This window comes from Ambystoma mexicanum, chromosome 2p (assembly GCF_040938575.1).
Source record: "Ambystoma mexicanum isolate Mex_15411 chromosome 2p, UKY_AmexF1_1, whole genome shotgun sequence".
NCBI classification, from domain to species: domain Eukaryota; kingdom Metazoa; phylum Chordata; class Amphibia; order Caudata; family Ambystomatidae; genus Ambystoma; species Ambystoma mexicanum.
Genome location: NC_090923.1, coordinates 1,357,979,628 through 1,357,997,107, shown reverse-complemented (window position 1 = coordinate 1,357,997,107; position 17,480 = coordinate 1,357,979,628). Strand labels below are relative to the sequence as shown.

Sequence of the window (17,480 nt, the reverse complement as noted above, 5' to 3'; positions counted from 1 at the left end):
CTGAATCTTGGTAGGACACCTGGTGTACTCTCCTGCTAGGTTTCTACTCGTATTTAATGTTTTTAATACAATCTTTGGCTATTCACGATGTATCCCTATTAGGACCTCCTCATGTGATGTACTTTACACACTGTCCAACATTATCTTGCCTGGTATACTCTCTTGCCAGTGCTTTTCTCAAAATGAACAAACACTTGCAACTTGAATCTGCCCGGTATACTCTCCTACTAGGGCTTTTCTCATACGTACACTGCACACACTTGCATACTTGATAGTCTATTATATTTGTTCTGTTCTGTCTCTTTAAGAAATGTTGAATCTCTTGTTCTTTATCATATACTTCATTTACTTTTATGTGCCTTCGGTAGGATTGCTGAAAGGCTCTGGTGTCCCCGCTTTCCTTGGGTGGACTCTCTCTGTGGCGTGCGCTGGTTCTCCTGCAGCAAGCCTTCAGCGGCTCTTCGGCATACTGTTCCCTTTCTCCAGGGTCACCGCCTGGGCTTTTCCGTGCTCGAGCAGCATTGAGACTGCCTTTCCACACCTGCGAACGCTAAGAAGCCTTCCTTCTTCTTCTGGTGTCCTCGCAGCCTACCATCTCATGCAGTCTGCTCTCCTCAGGTACTTCTGCAAGCCAGTTGGCTCCACAGACTTTGAGCCAGCCCAGCAGCCTTCGGTCAACACAGAAAGGGCAAAAGCTCTCCAGCCAGCATTCTTCTGCTGTGTGCTGGTCCACCGGTTTAAATCTCCTGGCATCAAGTATGCGCTCGCAACAACTAGAGCGCAACTTGTGCCCTTGGTCTTCATTACTCACCTCAGCTTCCTCATTACCGTACTTTTGTATTTAGGGCAAGGTAAGTCAGTTCTTACTTGACTTGTATGCAGAGTTTGGGGAAGTATTCTCTGTAGTCTTGACAGGAAAGTCAGTTCTTGATGACTTGTATGAAGAGTTTTGGAAAATATTTTCAGTAGTCTTGAAAGGCAAATCAGTTTTTGTTGACTTGTACACAGAGTATGGAAAAGTATTTTCAGTAATCCTCATGTGTGTGTGAGGGGAGTTGTGACAATATGCCATTCAGGCATGGGGAATGGAAGAGGTGTCCTCAAAATAAAAAGGGGGATACCATGTCTCGTCCGATGATGTCGGGTCACTCCCCTAGTGGTTGCCTCCCCCATGTGATCCTCCATCATACAGCCGCCACCAGGGTCATGATCAGGCATCGGCTGCCATCCACTGGCCACATGGGGAGAGGTCACCGCTGGGAAGGGAGTGATGACACCATTGCATTCATCGCAGGTCATTGTGAGTGGCGTCTGTGGACAGGAAACTACAGTTTCCAGCAGACCCAGTGATCATGCGCATTCGCTAGCACAGGGCACAATGTTTCACACAAAAAACAGGAAAGCCCACTCCGAAGCAATTCTCATTCAGTCACCCAAGATTCCGCTGGACCACTGCTGTTTTCTGCATGAAATGCCTTGCACTTCCCTGTCCATATACACAGACATATGTTGCAGAAACAAATTAGCTATCTACTATTTAATGCTTGTGAACAACCATCATCCCCTAATCAAAAACCTCATCAATTGATACAATAAGGCCACAATCTCTCATTATATTAGTGACAAATATCATGATATAAATCATAGTTTTATTGCCTTCTAAAGTATATAATATTTCATTTAGGTAAATATCTCTTACACTTAAATAGCATACATTAGCACCCTGTGGGTGCGAGCTGCCAATTAAAAGGCTAGAAACGCAGGCTGATATTCCTGACCTAGCCCGAGCTGCAAGCCACCTGATCGCCGGCTACCCAGCCTGCCATCTTCCCCCACGGCTGCCACCGCAGTAATTTTGTCCCCACCACAATCCCCACTTACTTGTTTGCTTTGGCTGGGGTTGCTGCCACAGCTTCTCACCTTGCTCCATTTGGCTGCCATGAAAAGGGAAGAAGAGCACTGTATGGAGCCCCGCCTTCCTCAACCATGGCGGCCGCCTTTGTCAGTATTTTCATTCAATGAACAGGATACAATGCGCGACCCATTCTTTGAATGAAAATACTTTTTTTATCACCCTATAACAAGACATCTAAATATCACATTGTAAAAGGGTAAACTTCGCAAAAAACAGATGTTCGTATTATCACACTGCAGTCAGAATGTATTTGTATATTAGGCTTTCCCATTCAGTATTGTAATTTAATGCTATCTTAACACTTAGGGTCTGGAAGATCATCCTATGGTCCAAGCGAAACTTCCCCTTTTGCAGGTGAACACCCTGTATTTGTTGCAGTATCACCCATTGAAATTATTCATGTTTATGATCAAACTGCATAAAATGCATTATTATGGGAACTGCGATTATGTGTTTCTATATACAGCTTCTATGTTCAATCATCCAAGTTTTTACTGCTTTTTCGGTTTTACCCACATGCTTCAACCCACATGGGTAAATGGTGATGTATAATACTGTTTTGGTGTTACAATTAGTCAAACTCCATAGATCCCATTTCCTGTGTAGACCCATTTCTACTGAATCTGTTTTAATCATTTGAGCAAACAGCACACAATTACTATATGGGTTGTGTCCTTTGACATCACTTAGGACACATAACTGTAAGAGTAGGTGCTGTACACCCTTTCACTTTAATGTACGTCCTGGTAGTTCTATTTGGAAAGCTTGTATCATTTTTTATGCAATTATCTGCTCTGTAAATTTAGAATTTCCACTATTGAGAATTTTCCAATTACGGTTTTGATTTTATGACAAATCTGCATATGTGCTAACACACGCTTGTTATTGATTATATCATTGTTTTTCTCTGTTTGCAAAGCTTCCTTCTAACAAAGCCTGTCCATTAGTATTTCAGGCTTTTTGGCAGTATTCCTGAGCATTTTGTCATGATAGCCTCTTTTATGTAATTTTGCTGTCAATTGATACACTAATTTTCATAAGTGTCTTGAAACTACTATTTCTTTACTTGAATTTGTTGATTTATTCTTCCGCTTTTATTAGCAAGTCATTTTCACGTCTCCATATAATTATATGCCTTGGATGTTTACTGTTTCCAAGTAAGATGGTTTTTCCGTTTAATGGCTTTTTGTATGATGTAGTTTGATTTTTGCTTTTTTATACAGAGTTCTAGGACCAAAAAGGGAATCTTATCCTTACTAAAGGTCATTGTTAGTGGGATATTATAGCTGTTGTTGTTGAGGTACAGTACATATTCCTCTAGTTCTTGAAAGTTACTATTTCAAATTATCAGAATGTTGTTGAAGTATCAACCTCAAAAGACAATATTTTATTATCTGTGAATGCTGGATGTATCCATGCATGTTGTTTGCCAAAGTTGCCTGTGAACAAATTCGTATTGGATGGTGTATATTTCAAGTTCCTTGGATTTGCTTATAACTCTCCATTAAGGCAGAATATATTGTTGTTCGGCAAATATTTTAACATATCTAACAACATCTCATTATGTTTATCATGTGAAACTGACTATATTTTAAGATCGTTTTTTACACACTCAATTGCAGTTGTATGGTTAATGCATGAATATAGTGAAGATCCATCCAATCCTTAGGCTTCACCATCGACGGCAGCCTATCCTTGCAAAAACACATAGCCAAGAAGGACCACAACTCTCCACTTTCGCAAACCTCTCCAAACATGGCTTTTTCAACAACACCTGATCAAAAACTAATCCCAAGGCACAGACTGCAACTCACAGTACTATGCTACTGTTAAAAGACACAAGCCGAAACACTCAGAACATGCACCCTGTATAGCACTCTGCTGCTCTTGAATTAGGTCTGTGCTTTAAACAATAATAAAAAATAGAACTGGCAGAGAAAGTTAGGCACTATATTCCAGGGCTAGCAGAAGAACACAATTCAAGGTGATGGTCAGAGCAGGGTGGCAATGGCTATGCAATTTGCACTGGCCCAGGGCCATAAGTAGAGGGTAGAAAGTTATACCCATATTAAGAAATGTACTGAGGGGAATAACAGGCATGTTCTCACAGGCAGGAGAACTAAGCCCAAGAGTTCTCTAGGATTGAAGGTGGACCTATGCACCAACTCATTTCAGACCACTGATAATTAAAGGGGTTCAGTGACTACCTGAGGCCATCTATCATCTGAGGAGGCAAACAGCTGTACAATTCCAGGCAATAAATCTTAGGCTCAATCAAAGTCATGGAAGTCTTGTGTATTTCCTCAAGGGGGAATCAGGTAAACTGCAAGCTACAAGTTAAAAGAATGCATTGTTGCAATTACAAGCATACAAGGAAGGCTTCTACTTTTCTTTTGAAATGTGTATATCAGCATGGACTCCAGACATTGCTTTGCACCCCACGTGCATACCACTTCACCCTCAACATGGTATGGGTTATGTACAACCTGACTACCCTCTTATTTGTTGCTAGTTTGATTCCTACAAGTTTCTCTTTAGATACCCATATTCTGCATGGCATCGTTGGGTTAACATGCTAGACATATTAACATTAAGCATTTCTTCTTACCAGGGCCCCAGAAAAGATGTTGAAGTGGAAGTATTTCACTCTCTAATTTTTTAAGTTGAGAGTAAAACAATGTTTAGGGGCAAATAAATCCTATTCACAAAGGCGATATTATTGAATTAAAATCAGATAAAACTCTAAACTAGATACATTTTTACAATTTGTATCTCTTTGCACATAGTTATTCATGTACAGTTAAAGAGACATGTTGACCTTAGACTTCCACTTCAAAAATAGACAGTAACAATAGTAGTACTGTGACTCCACTGATCTGAGCATATCTGGGGCGTTGTGATGCTGGAAGTAGGAGCCAGTCTCCTACCTGCTCGTTGTTTCCTATTTTTTGTTGTATTTCTCGTCCCTATTTATTTGTTGGCAATACTTGCCTATTTTTAGAGAGTAAAGGTGGCTGATACCTCAATCTTATGTAAGGCTGCCTATTATCAATAAGTAATAACCAACACAGGGGTCCTCTTTTTTCAGGGTCTTGTATGGATGACCAGCTGGGTTGGCTCTTCCATGATTCAAAGCTATACTAAATAGATAACACACCCATTTCTGATGTGTCACTTACTTTACTTTACTTATTTAGCAGCTGATGCATCTAATCTTTTCCTAAGCAAGTTTCCCCGCATGTTCAGCTGAGAAAACCAATACACTGGAAAGTGCTTCACCCATAAATCTTATAGTGTTTAAAAGAGGACAACTGATTTTTAACGCACTTAAGGTTAGCAGGTTCCATGTAATAATGTCCATGCAAAAATGTCACCTAGCAAAAAAGTCACCCAAAAATGGCCAATTTTTGTAGGGACATTATTCCGTTGAAGGACACCTCTGCAACCCCCAAACCCTTTTTTTCCCCAAAGGGACCGGGGGACAACCCTGCAACCCCTGCTCCCCTTGATCCCATACATATGGTCACCATATATAATGTTGCCACAACCTTTTCCTGCCGACATTACGTATGGCGGCTATATATATGGGGAAATGATTACCTGATACCGGTTAGCACAGGCCCTTTCTCACATTAGACCCTGTCACTTCTCATTGTCACTCCTGATTTCTCTTCCACCCTCACCCCATCCTCTTCCACCAACTTCCTTCTCTCCTGTTTCCTATTCACTCCTTCTCTTTCTCCTCTTGCAGTATAGCAATTGGAAATGGCACCAAAGTGCAATTAAGCACTACACATGAGCCCTGTACACACATATAAAGTGGTTCACGATTTAACCACTACTCCTGCCAATGTCAGCAAGGTTGTGTGCAGTGGCATTCAAGTAGGTGTGAGTTGTCTGAGAATATCTACAGTCAATTGTACTTTTTATACTGATGCGATGTTATTTTAGGGAACTCAGTGTGAAACAGGAGTTAAGAAAGTTAGTGTTTCATTCTGGTACCCACTCTAACCACCCCAGTTGCCTGGCGTGTGGGCATGTGAGCCACACCATTACAAAAGTAGCCTGTGAATGCGCCTGGTCAGGGGTATTCCTTGGACTGCCAGGTGGGTAGCCAGGCTAAATAAGAGGGGTTCCGAGTTCAAGGTAGGCCAGGGCAGTTCCCCACCTGCTACGCTCCCTGATTCAGGGAAACCTCAAGGATTCCTCTTTTGCAGCTGTGCATCTGAAGGGGCCAGGGAGCAGAACGGGGATTTCCACCACCTCCGAACTGCCGGTGACAGTAGCATTGCTACCATCGCCCACAAGCTGATTGCCGCCAAACACTTCATCAGCTCGGTTTAGAAGAGACAGTAGATGGGCAGAGACAAGTTGATGTGGAACATATACTCCACCATCAACTTTACAGCAGTCAACAGGTTGGCATAAGCCTTCTACTACCCAATCTCCAAACTGCCCATAAGTGTCTCAATTAGAGTAGATGTATTTATTTGTAAAAATGGAAGTGCCCACCCTATTTAATAAACATCTTTAAAGTCTTGGACACCGATATAAAAGTTCAAGTACGCCTAAATGCATAGTGTGCTCTATCCGATCCTATCTCAACCAACAGAGGCCTACGCCAGGGTTGTGTTTTTGCGCATGTGCTACTTCACTTATATACTGCAGATCTTCACTCTGATCTGGAAAAACCTAAAGCTTTCCCAACACGTCTATCAGATACTTAGTCATTTAGTTCTACTAGCTCAAACGCCTATTGGCTAACAACGCTGTCTTTTTGCACTTGAAACATACATGAAAATAGAATGACCTTGACATTAATATCAACAAGACAAAGGTGAGGATTATCCAAGCACACAGGAAGCAGTGTTCCTTTCAATGGACCATAAATAACATTAAGCTTGAGAAAGTTGTCCAATGGAAGTATGTAGGTTTTACGATGAATGGGAACAATGATTCTAAGAAAAGTAAAGAAAAAAACGCGTCTGCTAGCCATCTCCTTTGCGGCCCATTTAAAAAAGGTAAATGGAAAGTATGGCCGATTATCGCTAATACCCATGATACAGTTTTATAAAATGCAAGTTATTCCAAAAATTACCTATGGTGCAAAAGTGCACCATGAAAATTAGAAAATCGATTGGCTAAAAGTTGAAGCACTTTTTTGGAAACCATTTTTTTACATTTACCGAACAGTGTTCTGATTGTGTCTACAGACGATATGAATTAGGCTGATTTTCCGTACAAGCTACTATACACTGGAAGAAGATGTTGCTGTTTAGGTATATTTTGGATCCTCGACCTAATTTAATGTATGTTGATCTTCACAGTTCTATGCATTTTAAGGACCGTTCTGTCATAAATGCATGGATACAGGGATGCAAAAATATATTGGAAATTTTAAATCTAACTCCGACACACTTGATTGAAAACTCAGATAACATCAAAAAGAAATTGGGAATCAATGCAAACAAGATAACTGGGAAACAAAAGTAGTTTCCAACACTACCATTAATGGAAAAAGTTATAAAGTTGTCCCCAAATTTTAAATACAATTTCCAAACAAGAAATGGATTTCTGCCTTCCTGCGGCTAAGGGGAAATTTGTATCCTGCCCTTGAAATTTCAGGGTCATGACAAAAGATTCCAAGAGAACAAAGGTTGTGCAGATTTTGTTGTCTAACTATAGAGACATTAGGACACTTGTTTATTGAATGCCCTGTTCGCACACTACCCAAATCTATTATTTTAATCGCTTTGTTCACAATGAAGTAAGTCTTGAGACTAGAGAATTTTGGTTAAGATTTCTGAATGGAAATGAAACATCATTAATAATTGCTTCAATTAACTATCTTCACAAAACCCAGGGACTTGTGTTTTAAAGTACGTTTTAAGGATGAATTTTTTCTTACTGTATGTATTATGTGACAGGAAAGTTTATATTTTCACTGTATAAAAAACTTCTTTTTTTGTATAAATGATATGTGTAAGAGCCCGTAGCTCTTATTTATAATTCATACTCTTTTTGTGCTCTGTGCCTAATCTGTGCCTAATCGCCTCTATTTGATGCAAGAATATTGATCCTTGCCGCCTCTGTGGCCCCACCACGAGGTTTTACACAGTTTAAGATGGCCGCCGCCGTATTTTCGAATCTGCCTGGCCCTCAGGCCTTCTAATGCCACCCAAGTAGCCCATTGGCTACCACTGTGCTCTTGTGACCTATCAGAGAGCTCCGGCAGGCGAAGCCGGCACTCCCCAAGGCACTCACTAAGGCGCCTGACCGAGCCTGATGTGGCCGTGCCGGGGCCTAGGGGCCAAAATCCCTGGTACGATCAACACCCACAGAACTTTCCGTGGTAAGAAGTCTTCCAGATTCCTCCTGCGCTGCTACTCACACCAATTTTCTCTCCTTGACTTTTCATCTGAGAGCCCCCCACCCTGTTACTGTGCTCCACCATTCCTCGTCCGCACCGCAACGCAAGTTCTCAAACCCTCTACTTCAAATCAAAATCCTCACTGCTGTAGTGTCTTGTTTGCGTCCAGCTGCATCAATCCGGTGCGCCTATAGGCACAGCCCAGAACCCTACACGAGCGCTCGATTTCCATCTCCGTATTTATGCACTCTCTGAGCCACATCTCTGTTGTACATGCTTGCCTATTACTGTACACACTGCCGTAAATTATGAATGCCCTGCATTAGCCTGCAACAATTGCCACTCGCGCTTGTGCACAGCTGCGCTTACTGACCTTAATTCGTATGTTACCTGTCACCACCTTAGGCCATGAACTGTTTTGCACCTCTTTTTAGTAGCAAGCGCCTCTCACTGTACTTTACCTAGGTCGGTGCTCCTGCTACTTACTGTTTATTTTGTGCTCACCACCATATTGATTGTTGCACTGATTGTTGTTCACTTGTTCCCTTCTCTCTTGAGATCGTGCCTCCTACTTCTCCTCGTAGCTAATATTATGCATGCATTTTGATCCGCACCTACCATGCTGTCCAAAGTCGCAAGCAAGCTCCCTAGCACCCGCCCAACCACTTTAAACTGGCATCTCGCCATAACTACAGTGATTGCTCTCCTCCTTACCTTCCCCACCTTTTCTCCAACCACAAACTATACTAGATCCTCCTGCTTACTGCCATTAGATCACAAACTCACCCTTGGACTTCCCCCCCTCTTTACCATGCCCGCACACATTACAACACAACAGCCCTCCCATAACCCATACAGCGTCTGCATCAACACTGTCGTGCCCACCCAGTACAGCTGCAGACTCACCAGACTCAGAGCACGCGCTCAAACCCTAGAACTAACCTGCCTTCCTATACTCGTGGCACCTAGGAATATCAGATTAGGCTCCCACTCCTTCCCCAGACATACCCCATACTTTGATCGCCCATCTGCACTTGAACCTTCACCAACCCCTCCTTTCAGGACTTCTGCCACCAAACACACACCTATCACCTCTACTCCACTTTTCCATCCAGCATCAGCCCTGACCCCCACAACCCTAGAGACGAGAAATGTACCGACACATCTCAAATGTGTCCTTCTGAACATTCGTTCCCTTCCTGCCCATGCCTTCGAAATAAATGATCTCCTATCCAGCCATGACCTCGACCTATTGACCATCACTGAAACCTGGCTACATGTGGCTTCCGGCCCGCCGTTGCTCTAGCGCTCCCACCACGTTACACCACCTTCGACAAGATAGACCATCCCGCCTAGGAGGTGGAGTAGCCCTTGTCTCCAAGGAAGCCCTATCCCTCAGACTGAACAGTAGCCCGTGGGTTGGCAACTCCGACATCCTATCTGCCAAATTCACACTGTGCCCCAAAATCACCATCAACATTCATATCTTATATTGCCCCCCCAGACCTTCCATCAGATTTTCAGAGACATCTCATTCACCTACTCAGCGACAACATTATAAGCTCCACCAAGACTCTACTACTTGTAGATCTAAATCTAGGGTTCAATGACCCAAAAGACAAAGCTGTCGCTACTCTCGCCAAAGATCTTAAGGATTTAGGATTCACACAAAAAGTCACGAGCCCTACCCACTCTAAAGGCCGTACCCTGGACTGGGTTGCTGACCACAACTGCCACACCACCATCACCTCTAATACTGCTTATCCATGGACGGATCACAAATGTATTCAATTCACAATACCCATATCCACAAGCACTAAAACTATCACCCATGCCCCTCCAGCACAAGTGAGAAGCTCAAAAAATCTCAATAAGGACAACCTTCGCCCATACCTCAATGTCCCAGAACTAGCTCCCCCCTTCTCCAATGACCCTAACACTCTAGCAGACATATATAAGGACATCCTCACTAAAGCTATCAATTCCATAGCACCACTCGAATGCAAAAAAGAAAAAAAGTCACTGCACTCCAACTCTTTGTTCACTGAAGAACTGCAGGCCTTACGCTCTAGCAAACGGAAGGCCCTCAACAACTAGCAGGCCAACCCTAGTGACTCTGCCAAGAATTGCTTCAACCTGATCTCCCACCAATATAAAGATGCCATCACCAAAGCCAAATCCAACTCCTTCAATGTCCGCATCACAAAGGCTAACTCCCAATTTAAGGAAATCCTTGCCATCTTTAACAAACGTATCTCTCCTCCTACTAGCCTAGATGAGATCATCAAAGATGAAGCCTGGTGTGCCAGTATACAATCTGCCATGCTAAACATAATTGATCTTCAAAACAAAATTCAGGATCACTATAAAGCCCTACCTCCCCAACTCAGGCCCGCTCAAACAGCCCCCTCTCCTACGAACCCCTCCAACCCATTATTCACCTTCAGAGATATCACTGAACCAGAAGTCATCAACCTCCTCAAACACCTTAAACCATCCATGTGCAAAGGGGACATCTGTCCACCTAAGTTAATCAAGGACTGTGCCGACTCCCTCGCCCCGCTACTGACAGCCTTCATTAATGCCTCCTTCAGAACAGGAATTATCCCTGCAAGTCTCAAAGAATCCTGGGTCGTCCCCTCCTAAATAAACCCACCTTAGACCCTGCACAGCCCAATAACTACCACCCCATAACCACTGTGCCTTTCCTTCTTAACATCTTGGATAAAGCTGCCGACAGCCAGATCCAACACTTCCTTGAAGCCAACATTATTCTTGAGAGAAGAAAATCTGGCTTCCGCAAAGGGCACGGCACTGAAACAGCCCTGGTAGACCTAAAAAACCAAATCACTCAAATCATGTAGAAAGGCAGGCCAGCTCTCCTGTTACTCTTAGATCTCTCGGCCACCTTCAATCTGTTTGATCACCTCACACCTCACCCACTCAGCCAACTTTTCGAAAGATGCACCCTTTTGGGTTACCTCCTTACTAGAAGGCAGGGCAATGAAGGTATCCTCCAATACAGCTAGTGCAGCCCCCACCACCATCCACTGTGGAGTCCCACAGGGCTCGTGCACAGCCCCCACACTCTACAACTTGCTCACGAAGCCCCTCTTCGACAAGCTTGACGCACTTGTCATAGCATATACCAACTATGCTGATGACACTCATGTACTCCTACCACTCTCCGGCTCTAAAACCAAGACGCCTGAAGCACTTCATCTAATCTATACCACGATCCAAGCATGGATGGCGGTCACTGACCTTTGCCTCAATGGGGATAAGACCGAAATCATCATTCTCTGTAAAAAAGCTACCCTAGCCAAACTCGAGAAACTTTACTCCAACTTCACCATAGACAACACTATCATTCCCGTCTTCTCATCAGTGAAGACCGTAGGGGTGGACATAGATTCTACCCTATCCATGACTAGGCAAGTCAGCGCCATTGCCTCTGCCTCGGCACACACCACCAAGCTCATTAACGCAATTAAAACCTATCTATCTAAGCCCAATTGTCTGTCAATAGCCAGAGCAACTATTGGTGCTAAGGTAGACTATTGCAATGCCCTCCTAGCAGGAACATCTGCAAAAAATGTAAACAGACTCAAAATCACACAGAACAACGCTTTAGGAGCAGCATTAAGCATTCCCAAAAGGGTCCATATTTCACACGCTAGGCAAGCAGAAAATTGGCTCCCTGTTAAAGAGCGCATTAAATTCCTCACCCTCACACACAAATGCCTCACCCTGTCAGCTCTGTCATACCTATCAGAGACTATCACAAAATTCACATCTACAAGACCCACGAGAACTCGCTACTCCAACCAACTGTACACTCCCCATATCAACAGGGCCAAAGCAGGTGGGATCGGCTTCCCCTATATAGCTGCCAAACTCTGGAACTCGCTCCCTACAGATATCAGAGCAGAGAACTCCCTCCCTGCCTTCCGAAAAAAACAGAAAATCTTTCTCTTCAACTAATCCTTTAATGCACTGTATATACTTCTTGTCTGTACCTAAAATGCAATATTACCCATGCAACTAAGAATCATTCTGTAACAAGTGCCGCAATGCCCCCAGGCTGTTTGCACGCTCTACAAATGCAAATTAATAAATAAATGAGATGTGAAAGGGTTATAATAAACCAAACACACTAATGATAAAAAAAGAATAGATGTATTTGATTAAATTCCACCCACACGCACCTCTCCTCTAAAACAAGAACATACGACTGGAAAGGTACGAAATTAAGTAGGCAGGGGCAGGCCAATTTACACTATAATTATGCGCTGTGTGAGTTCCGGTTGTTACCCTATTCTCAGAAAACAAATACAAAATAACCATGTTCTCAAATACTGCCAAGCCAGCTCTATGATTCCAGGCCTGTGTACAGTCCAAAATCCCCAGCTTGACATCCATGTTACTCGAAATGTTCTTCTTCCAGCTGGTGTCTTCCACACCTTTCTACTTCTGATTATCTTCACAGCTTCTTCCTATTGACACTTGTCGAAAAGCAACTGTTGCGTCGAATTTAGGTCAGTGTGCAATTTTAAAGTAGCATGCTTTTTTACTTTACATTCAATAGGGAAAACAACAGGCGGGAAAAGCAGGTCACAGGTACGATTTGCGGTACATAACCACCGCTTGTTTATCCTGGGGAGCACAGCATCACTTATCATTAAAACTATGTTTAGTACAAAGCAAAAAAAAACTGTTTGATGGACAGGTTTGGCAAACAGGAAGGCCACTGACGTCATTGCATAAATACTGGCCCCCAACTAGCTTTCAACCTACAATCCAACAGCAAAGCTTGAATTCAAGATTTCCTTCCACTTATAATGCTTGTGATATTTAATGGGCTGCCCTCAGTGAAGAGAATGTTGCTCCTCAATATACTTGGTTTAAACTTGTGCTGTTTGAAAGCTGTGGATTGTGGAATCAAAAGAGGTAAATATGAAACGCAATTGAGGGAGAATGAGTCAGCTGGTGCGCACACCGTTTCCTGCGTTGTTGCGTCATTGTTCAGTGGGTCGAGCTGGCAAAAGAGCAAATCAAGTTCCAGTCTGGGAATGCATCCCCTTAAGCAACCACCAAGGCCCTTTTGATTGGTTCATGTGGGTAATGCACACCACATAACTGTCACAGATGGCTTTAAATATTAGGTGACCTTATTACCCACCAGTACTTATTTGTATAGATCATTGAAGAATGAAAGGCTCAGACAGATCCTGATGCTATTCAAACCTGGGGACAAGAAACGTGTTTTTATGAGAAGACATTGTAAACAAAATATTCTGATTCATTCTTGCCTTAGTGTAGGGTTATTCAAACTGTTGGGGGGGATCCCTGGAGGGGCACAGCCACAGCCTCATTTCAGGGGGGCATGCATCCACAGCCTGAAAACCTAAAAAGAAAAAGGATGTTGCTGCTGCTTCAGCCACTAGCAAGCAGAAGTGCAATCCAATATGGCACTCACTGCACATGCTCAGGGTGACGCGGCTGGGCCTGAGTAGGAGGGGCCAGGGGAGCTTCCAATTTTGGAGTCGGGACCAGGAAATAAATGCCTCCTGGGAATGCTGTTTGTGTTTCCTTTGCAACACGAACAGCCTTCCAAGCTGTGTTTATCTCGTTGTCCCGGCTCCAGGACTGCATGGCAAGGTAAGTGCTCATTTCTTTTCGTTTACTTTATCCCACTGTTCAGGGCATTCAGCCCCTGCTCCAGGCCCCTAACATTCTGCACACAGATGTTATTGGTCTGGAGCAGAGGTCCTATTCCCCCAACAATGGGATCGGCTTCGAAAGACACAAAATCCCCCAATGGGGTATTCAGCCGCTGGTCCAGATACCATACCTTGTGCGCATGGATGTTAAGAGTATCGGGTACTATGACCCCAAACAGAGGGATCGGCCTCTACCTGAAAAAAGCCTTTGAGAGCACGGGTGTCAGAAGTCTGGCTTTTTTTTCAGGCTGAGTCCTTTGCCACCCCTCCCCACCACATACGATCATACCATTGTGAGGTATTCAGACCCCTAACAATCAGCGCACTGGTGTTAGGTGTCTGGCACGGGCATTTTATGCCCTCAACAGTGGGATCAGGAAAAAAGGATGCACAGTGGTTTTTTGAGGCATGTAGCAGCATCGGTTTGAATTAAAAATTGACCCCTAACACCAGTATTCTCCTTGGAGAGCATAGGTGTTGGGGGTCTGTCTTAAAACAAGGCCTTTGCATCTCCTTCATGGCACTGCAAACTCAATCCCACCATTGGTGGCAGGTGGCCCCTGCCCCCAATGTTTTTACAGAACTGCATTTCTGGGGATAAGTAACCCCCACTGAAGGCCTCTGCCCCCAATGTTATTGTAAAAATTCACTTTTGGGGGAAGGTGGCCCTGTGCATGGCCGCTGCCGCCATTGTTTTTCCAAAAGAGTGCACTTTTGGGGTTAGGTGAACCCCACTGAAGGCCCCACCCCCAATGTTATTTTATAAAATACAGTTTTGGGGGCAGGTAGCTCCCGCTGAAGGCCCTTGCCCCCAATGTTTTTACAGAACTGCACTTTTTGGGGTATACACCCACTGAAGCCCTCTTTCCCTGATGTTATTGTAAAAATGCACTTTTGGGGGCAGGGGGCCCAGCCCCCAATGTTTTTCATTTTCATTTCATAAACTTTATGTCGGCGTAGCCATAAAAGCACAGAGAACAATCAATGCATCACAGTTTAGAAATACATCACTAAAACACTCATTTCCATCCTGCAAATTTCTAAAACGTCAATAAAACATCATACGAGGGACGTAACTTAACAATAATGAATTCTAAAAAGTGCACACATGCATCTAAGATAGTCCAATTTATATATATGTAAAATGCATGTGTGCAGGTTAGGACATAAGTCCTAATGAGCCAGTAAATCATTTATGACCAGTACACACACATACATTCAATCCCACAAAGGGCTCCTGGTAAATTGAGTCAGGCAACCATTGGGCAATGCCCACTAGGTTAAGAAAGCTTAATCCTCCTTCTCCATGCCTTCCATAAATAATTAGCCACAGAGTGTACTGCTAAGTGATATCTGGAAGTGCACCATAATGCCAGCGCTTGTACAGTTAGTCTAATGATTCTGGCATGGAACAGAGGTTTTAAGTATCGTTTTCTGAGATCTTGGTAAAAAAGGACATATTAGAAAAAAGGATGTCCGCTTCATTGTACCTCTTGCACCCTTCTCTTGCCTTTATCGTGCCCCTGGCACTCTCTGTTCCTTTGGCTGTGCACTCTTGCAACTTCTTGTTCTCGTGCTCGTCGCACTTTTTTGTTTTCACCTTCGGGTCGCTCGTACCCTCTTTTCACTTGCTCTCGCTTTTACTTTCCCTTTTCAAATATGGAGGGTCACTCGCACCCTTTTTCCTGCTTCGGGTCACTCGCACCCTTCTTTCTCTTATATTTCTTACAGTTTACTTTCCTCTTATTTCAGCGCCCCTAGCGCATTTTCCTTCAAGCTCCTATTTTCACCTTTGGGTCGTTCGTACCCTCTTTTCACTTCCTCTCACTTTTACTTTCCCTTTTCAAATCTGTCAGGTCACTTGCACCATCTTTCCTGCTTCAAGTCCTCGCACCCTTCTTTCTCTTATATCTCTTTCAGTTCACTTTCCTCTTATTTCTGCACCCCTTATGCATTTTCCTTGAAGCGTTCTTTCTGATTTTCCATTTGTTTTCTCTGACTCTCTCGCTTGCTTTCATCTTTCTTTCCTTCGTGCTGCTTTACATTCTTTCTGCTTGCTTTCTTGCTTTATGCCTTTTCAGAATCTGTCACTTGCCTTTCGCATAGTGCCGCTTTACTTCGGCACCTTCCTTCTACTCCGCTGGAGTCACATGCAAGCTCCTGAGATTCTCTCTCATTAGCTTTCACGAAACTGAACAGGCAGCGTCGCGTTTACAGGCTGTCCCTCCAGGATGCGCAGGGTTGAGGTCAGGGTCTCACCGCTTGCCCCTCATACTCCCTTGGGGCCGGCATAGGTCCCAAGAGAACGAGCACGCCACCGAACGTCACCAGCTGGATGGAGGCAGCCTCACTCTGGCTCCTTGGAGACACGGCTCCTTGGTCACGCTGCAGCCCCTCAGAGTCACTGTGCTAGCGTATCCGCACACTGCTCACCTCCAAACTTCAGCTCCTGCCCCTCTCTGCTCCTTGGCTTCTCTAGTACAGACGGCATACCCAGTTTGCTCTATGATTCTGGCAGAACCTGGCTTGGGACTGAAAAGGGATCCCCTGCTGGTCTCAGTCACGTAGCCTCCCTTCTGTTCTCCCAACTGCTTCTCCCTCTGCTCTCTCAGCAGTCTGCTTTTATACACCTGTTTTGTATTAATGGGCTGCAGGTGTGTGGTGAGGGCTGGGTTTGCCTGACATCCAATACTCCAATTAACAGGACATCCCTGTCCTTTAGTCCTGAGTAACTGAGTTCTTAAAGGTGCGGTATACCTTTTCCTTCCCTGCACTTTTTTAATAAAATCTGTAGGGGAGAATCCAGTATCAGGTGTGCACAGTTGTAGTGAGGTGTGCACAGTTGTAGTCAAGTGCTTGACCTTGCCTGACTCTATTAATGGAACAGCCTAATGGTGGTATGTAGTAGGCCTCTTTCTGCATCTCCAAGTTGTTCATATGGGTAATATTCATTGTTCTCCGTCACATCTTCCTCGTCTCAGTATGTGTTGGAAATGGGAAGGGGAAAAGGGATAGGACTGGTAACAGCCCATACAGTCTGAGGTAGAGTGTGATAATGTATGACTGGGAACGGGGCAATACTGTGTCTCTGTATCAGTGGATGTTACATGTGGGAAAATGAAGGAAGATGTTTTACCGCAACCTAAACAGGTTGTGGGAGGGGTAAGGGTAAATTGGCCATCCAGAGAAAAAAGGCGATACCGCCTCTCACCAGTGACTACCCCACTCCTAATACCCAAGGACCCTCCACCCAAGGGATCCTCCCTCGCTTGTCTATCCCCAGGTTCTGGATCGAACAGCGATGGCTATCCACTGGCTACCTGAGCAGAGGATCCAGGGGGTGAAGGAGTGAGAATACCCTCAGGTTTCTCACACTGACCATTGGTCTGACTCATTGTGCTTCCTTCCTGTGATGAATCAGCGATTCCTCCCAGAAACCTGGTCTAGGACCCTCCTCATGTGGCCAGGGAAA

At 44.1% G+C, this 17,480-nt stretch overlaps 1 protein-coding gene across 1 annotated transcript in view; it reads right to left on the bottom strand.

The window, feature by feature from the left end:
• Nucleotides 1-17,480, bottom strand: part of PEMT (phosphatidylethanolamine N-methyltransferase) — a 1,987,238-nt gene that overhangs the window by 1,065,153 nt on the left and 904,605 nt on the right. The gene's annotated exons all lie outside the window — the stretch shown is intronic.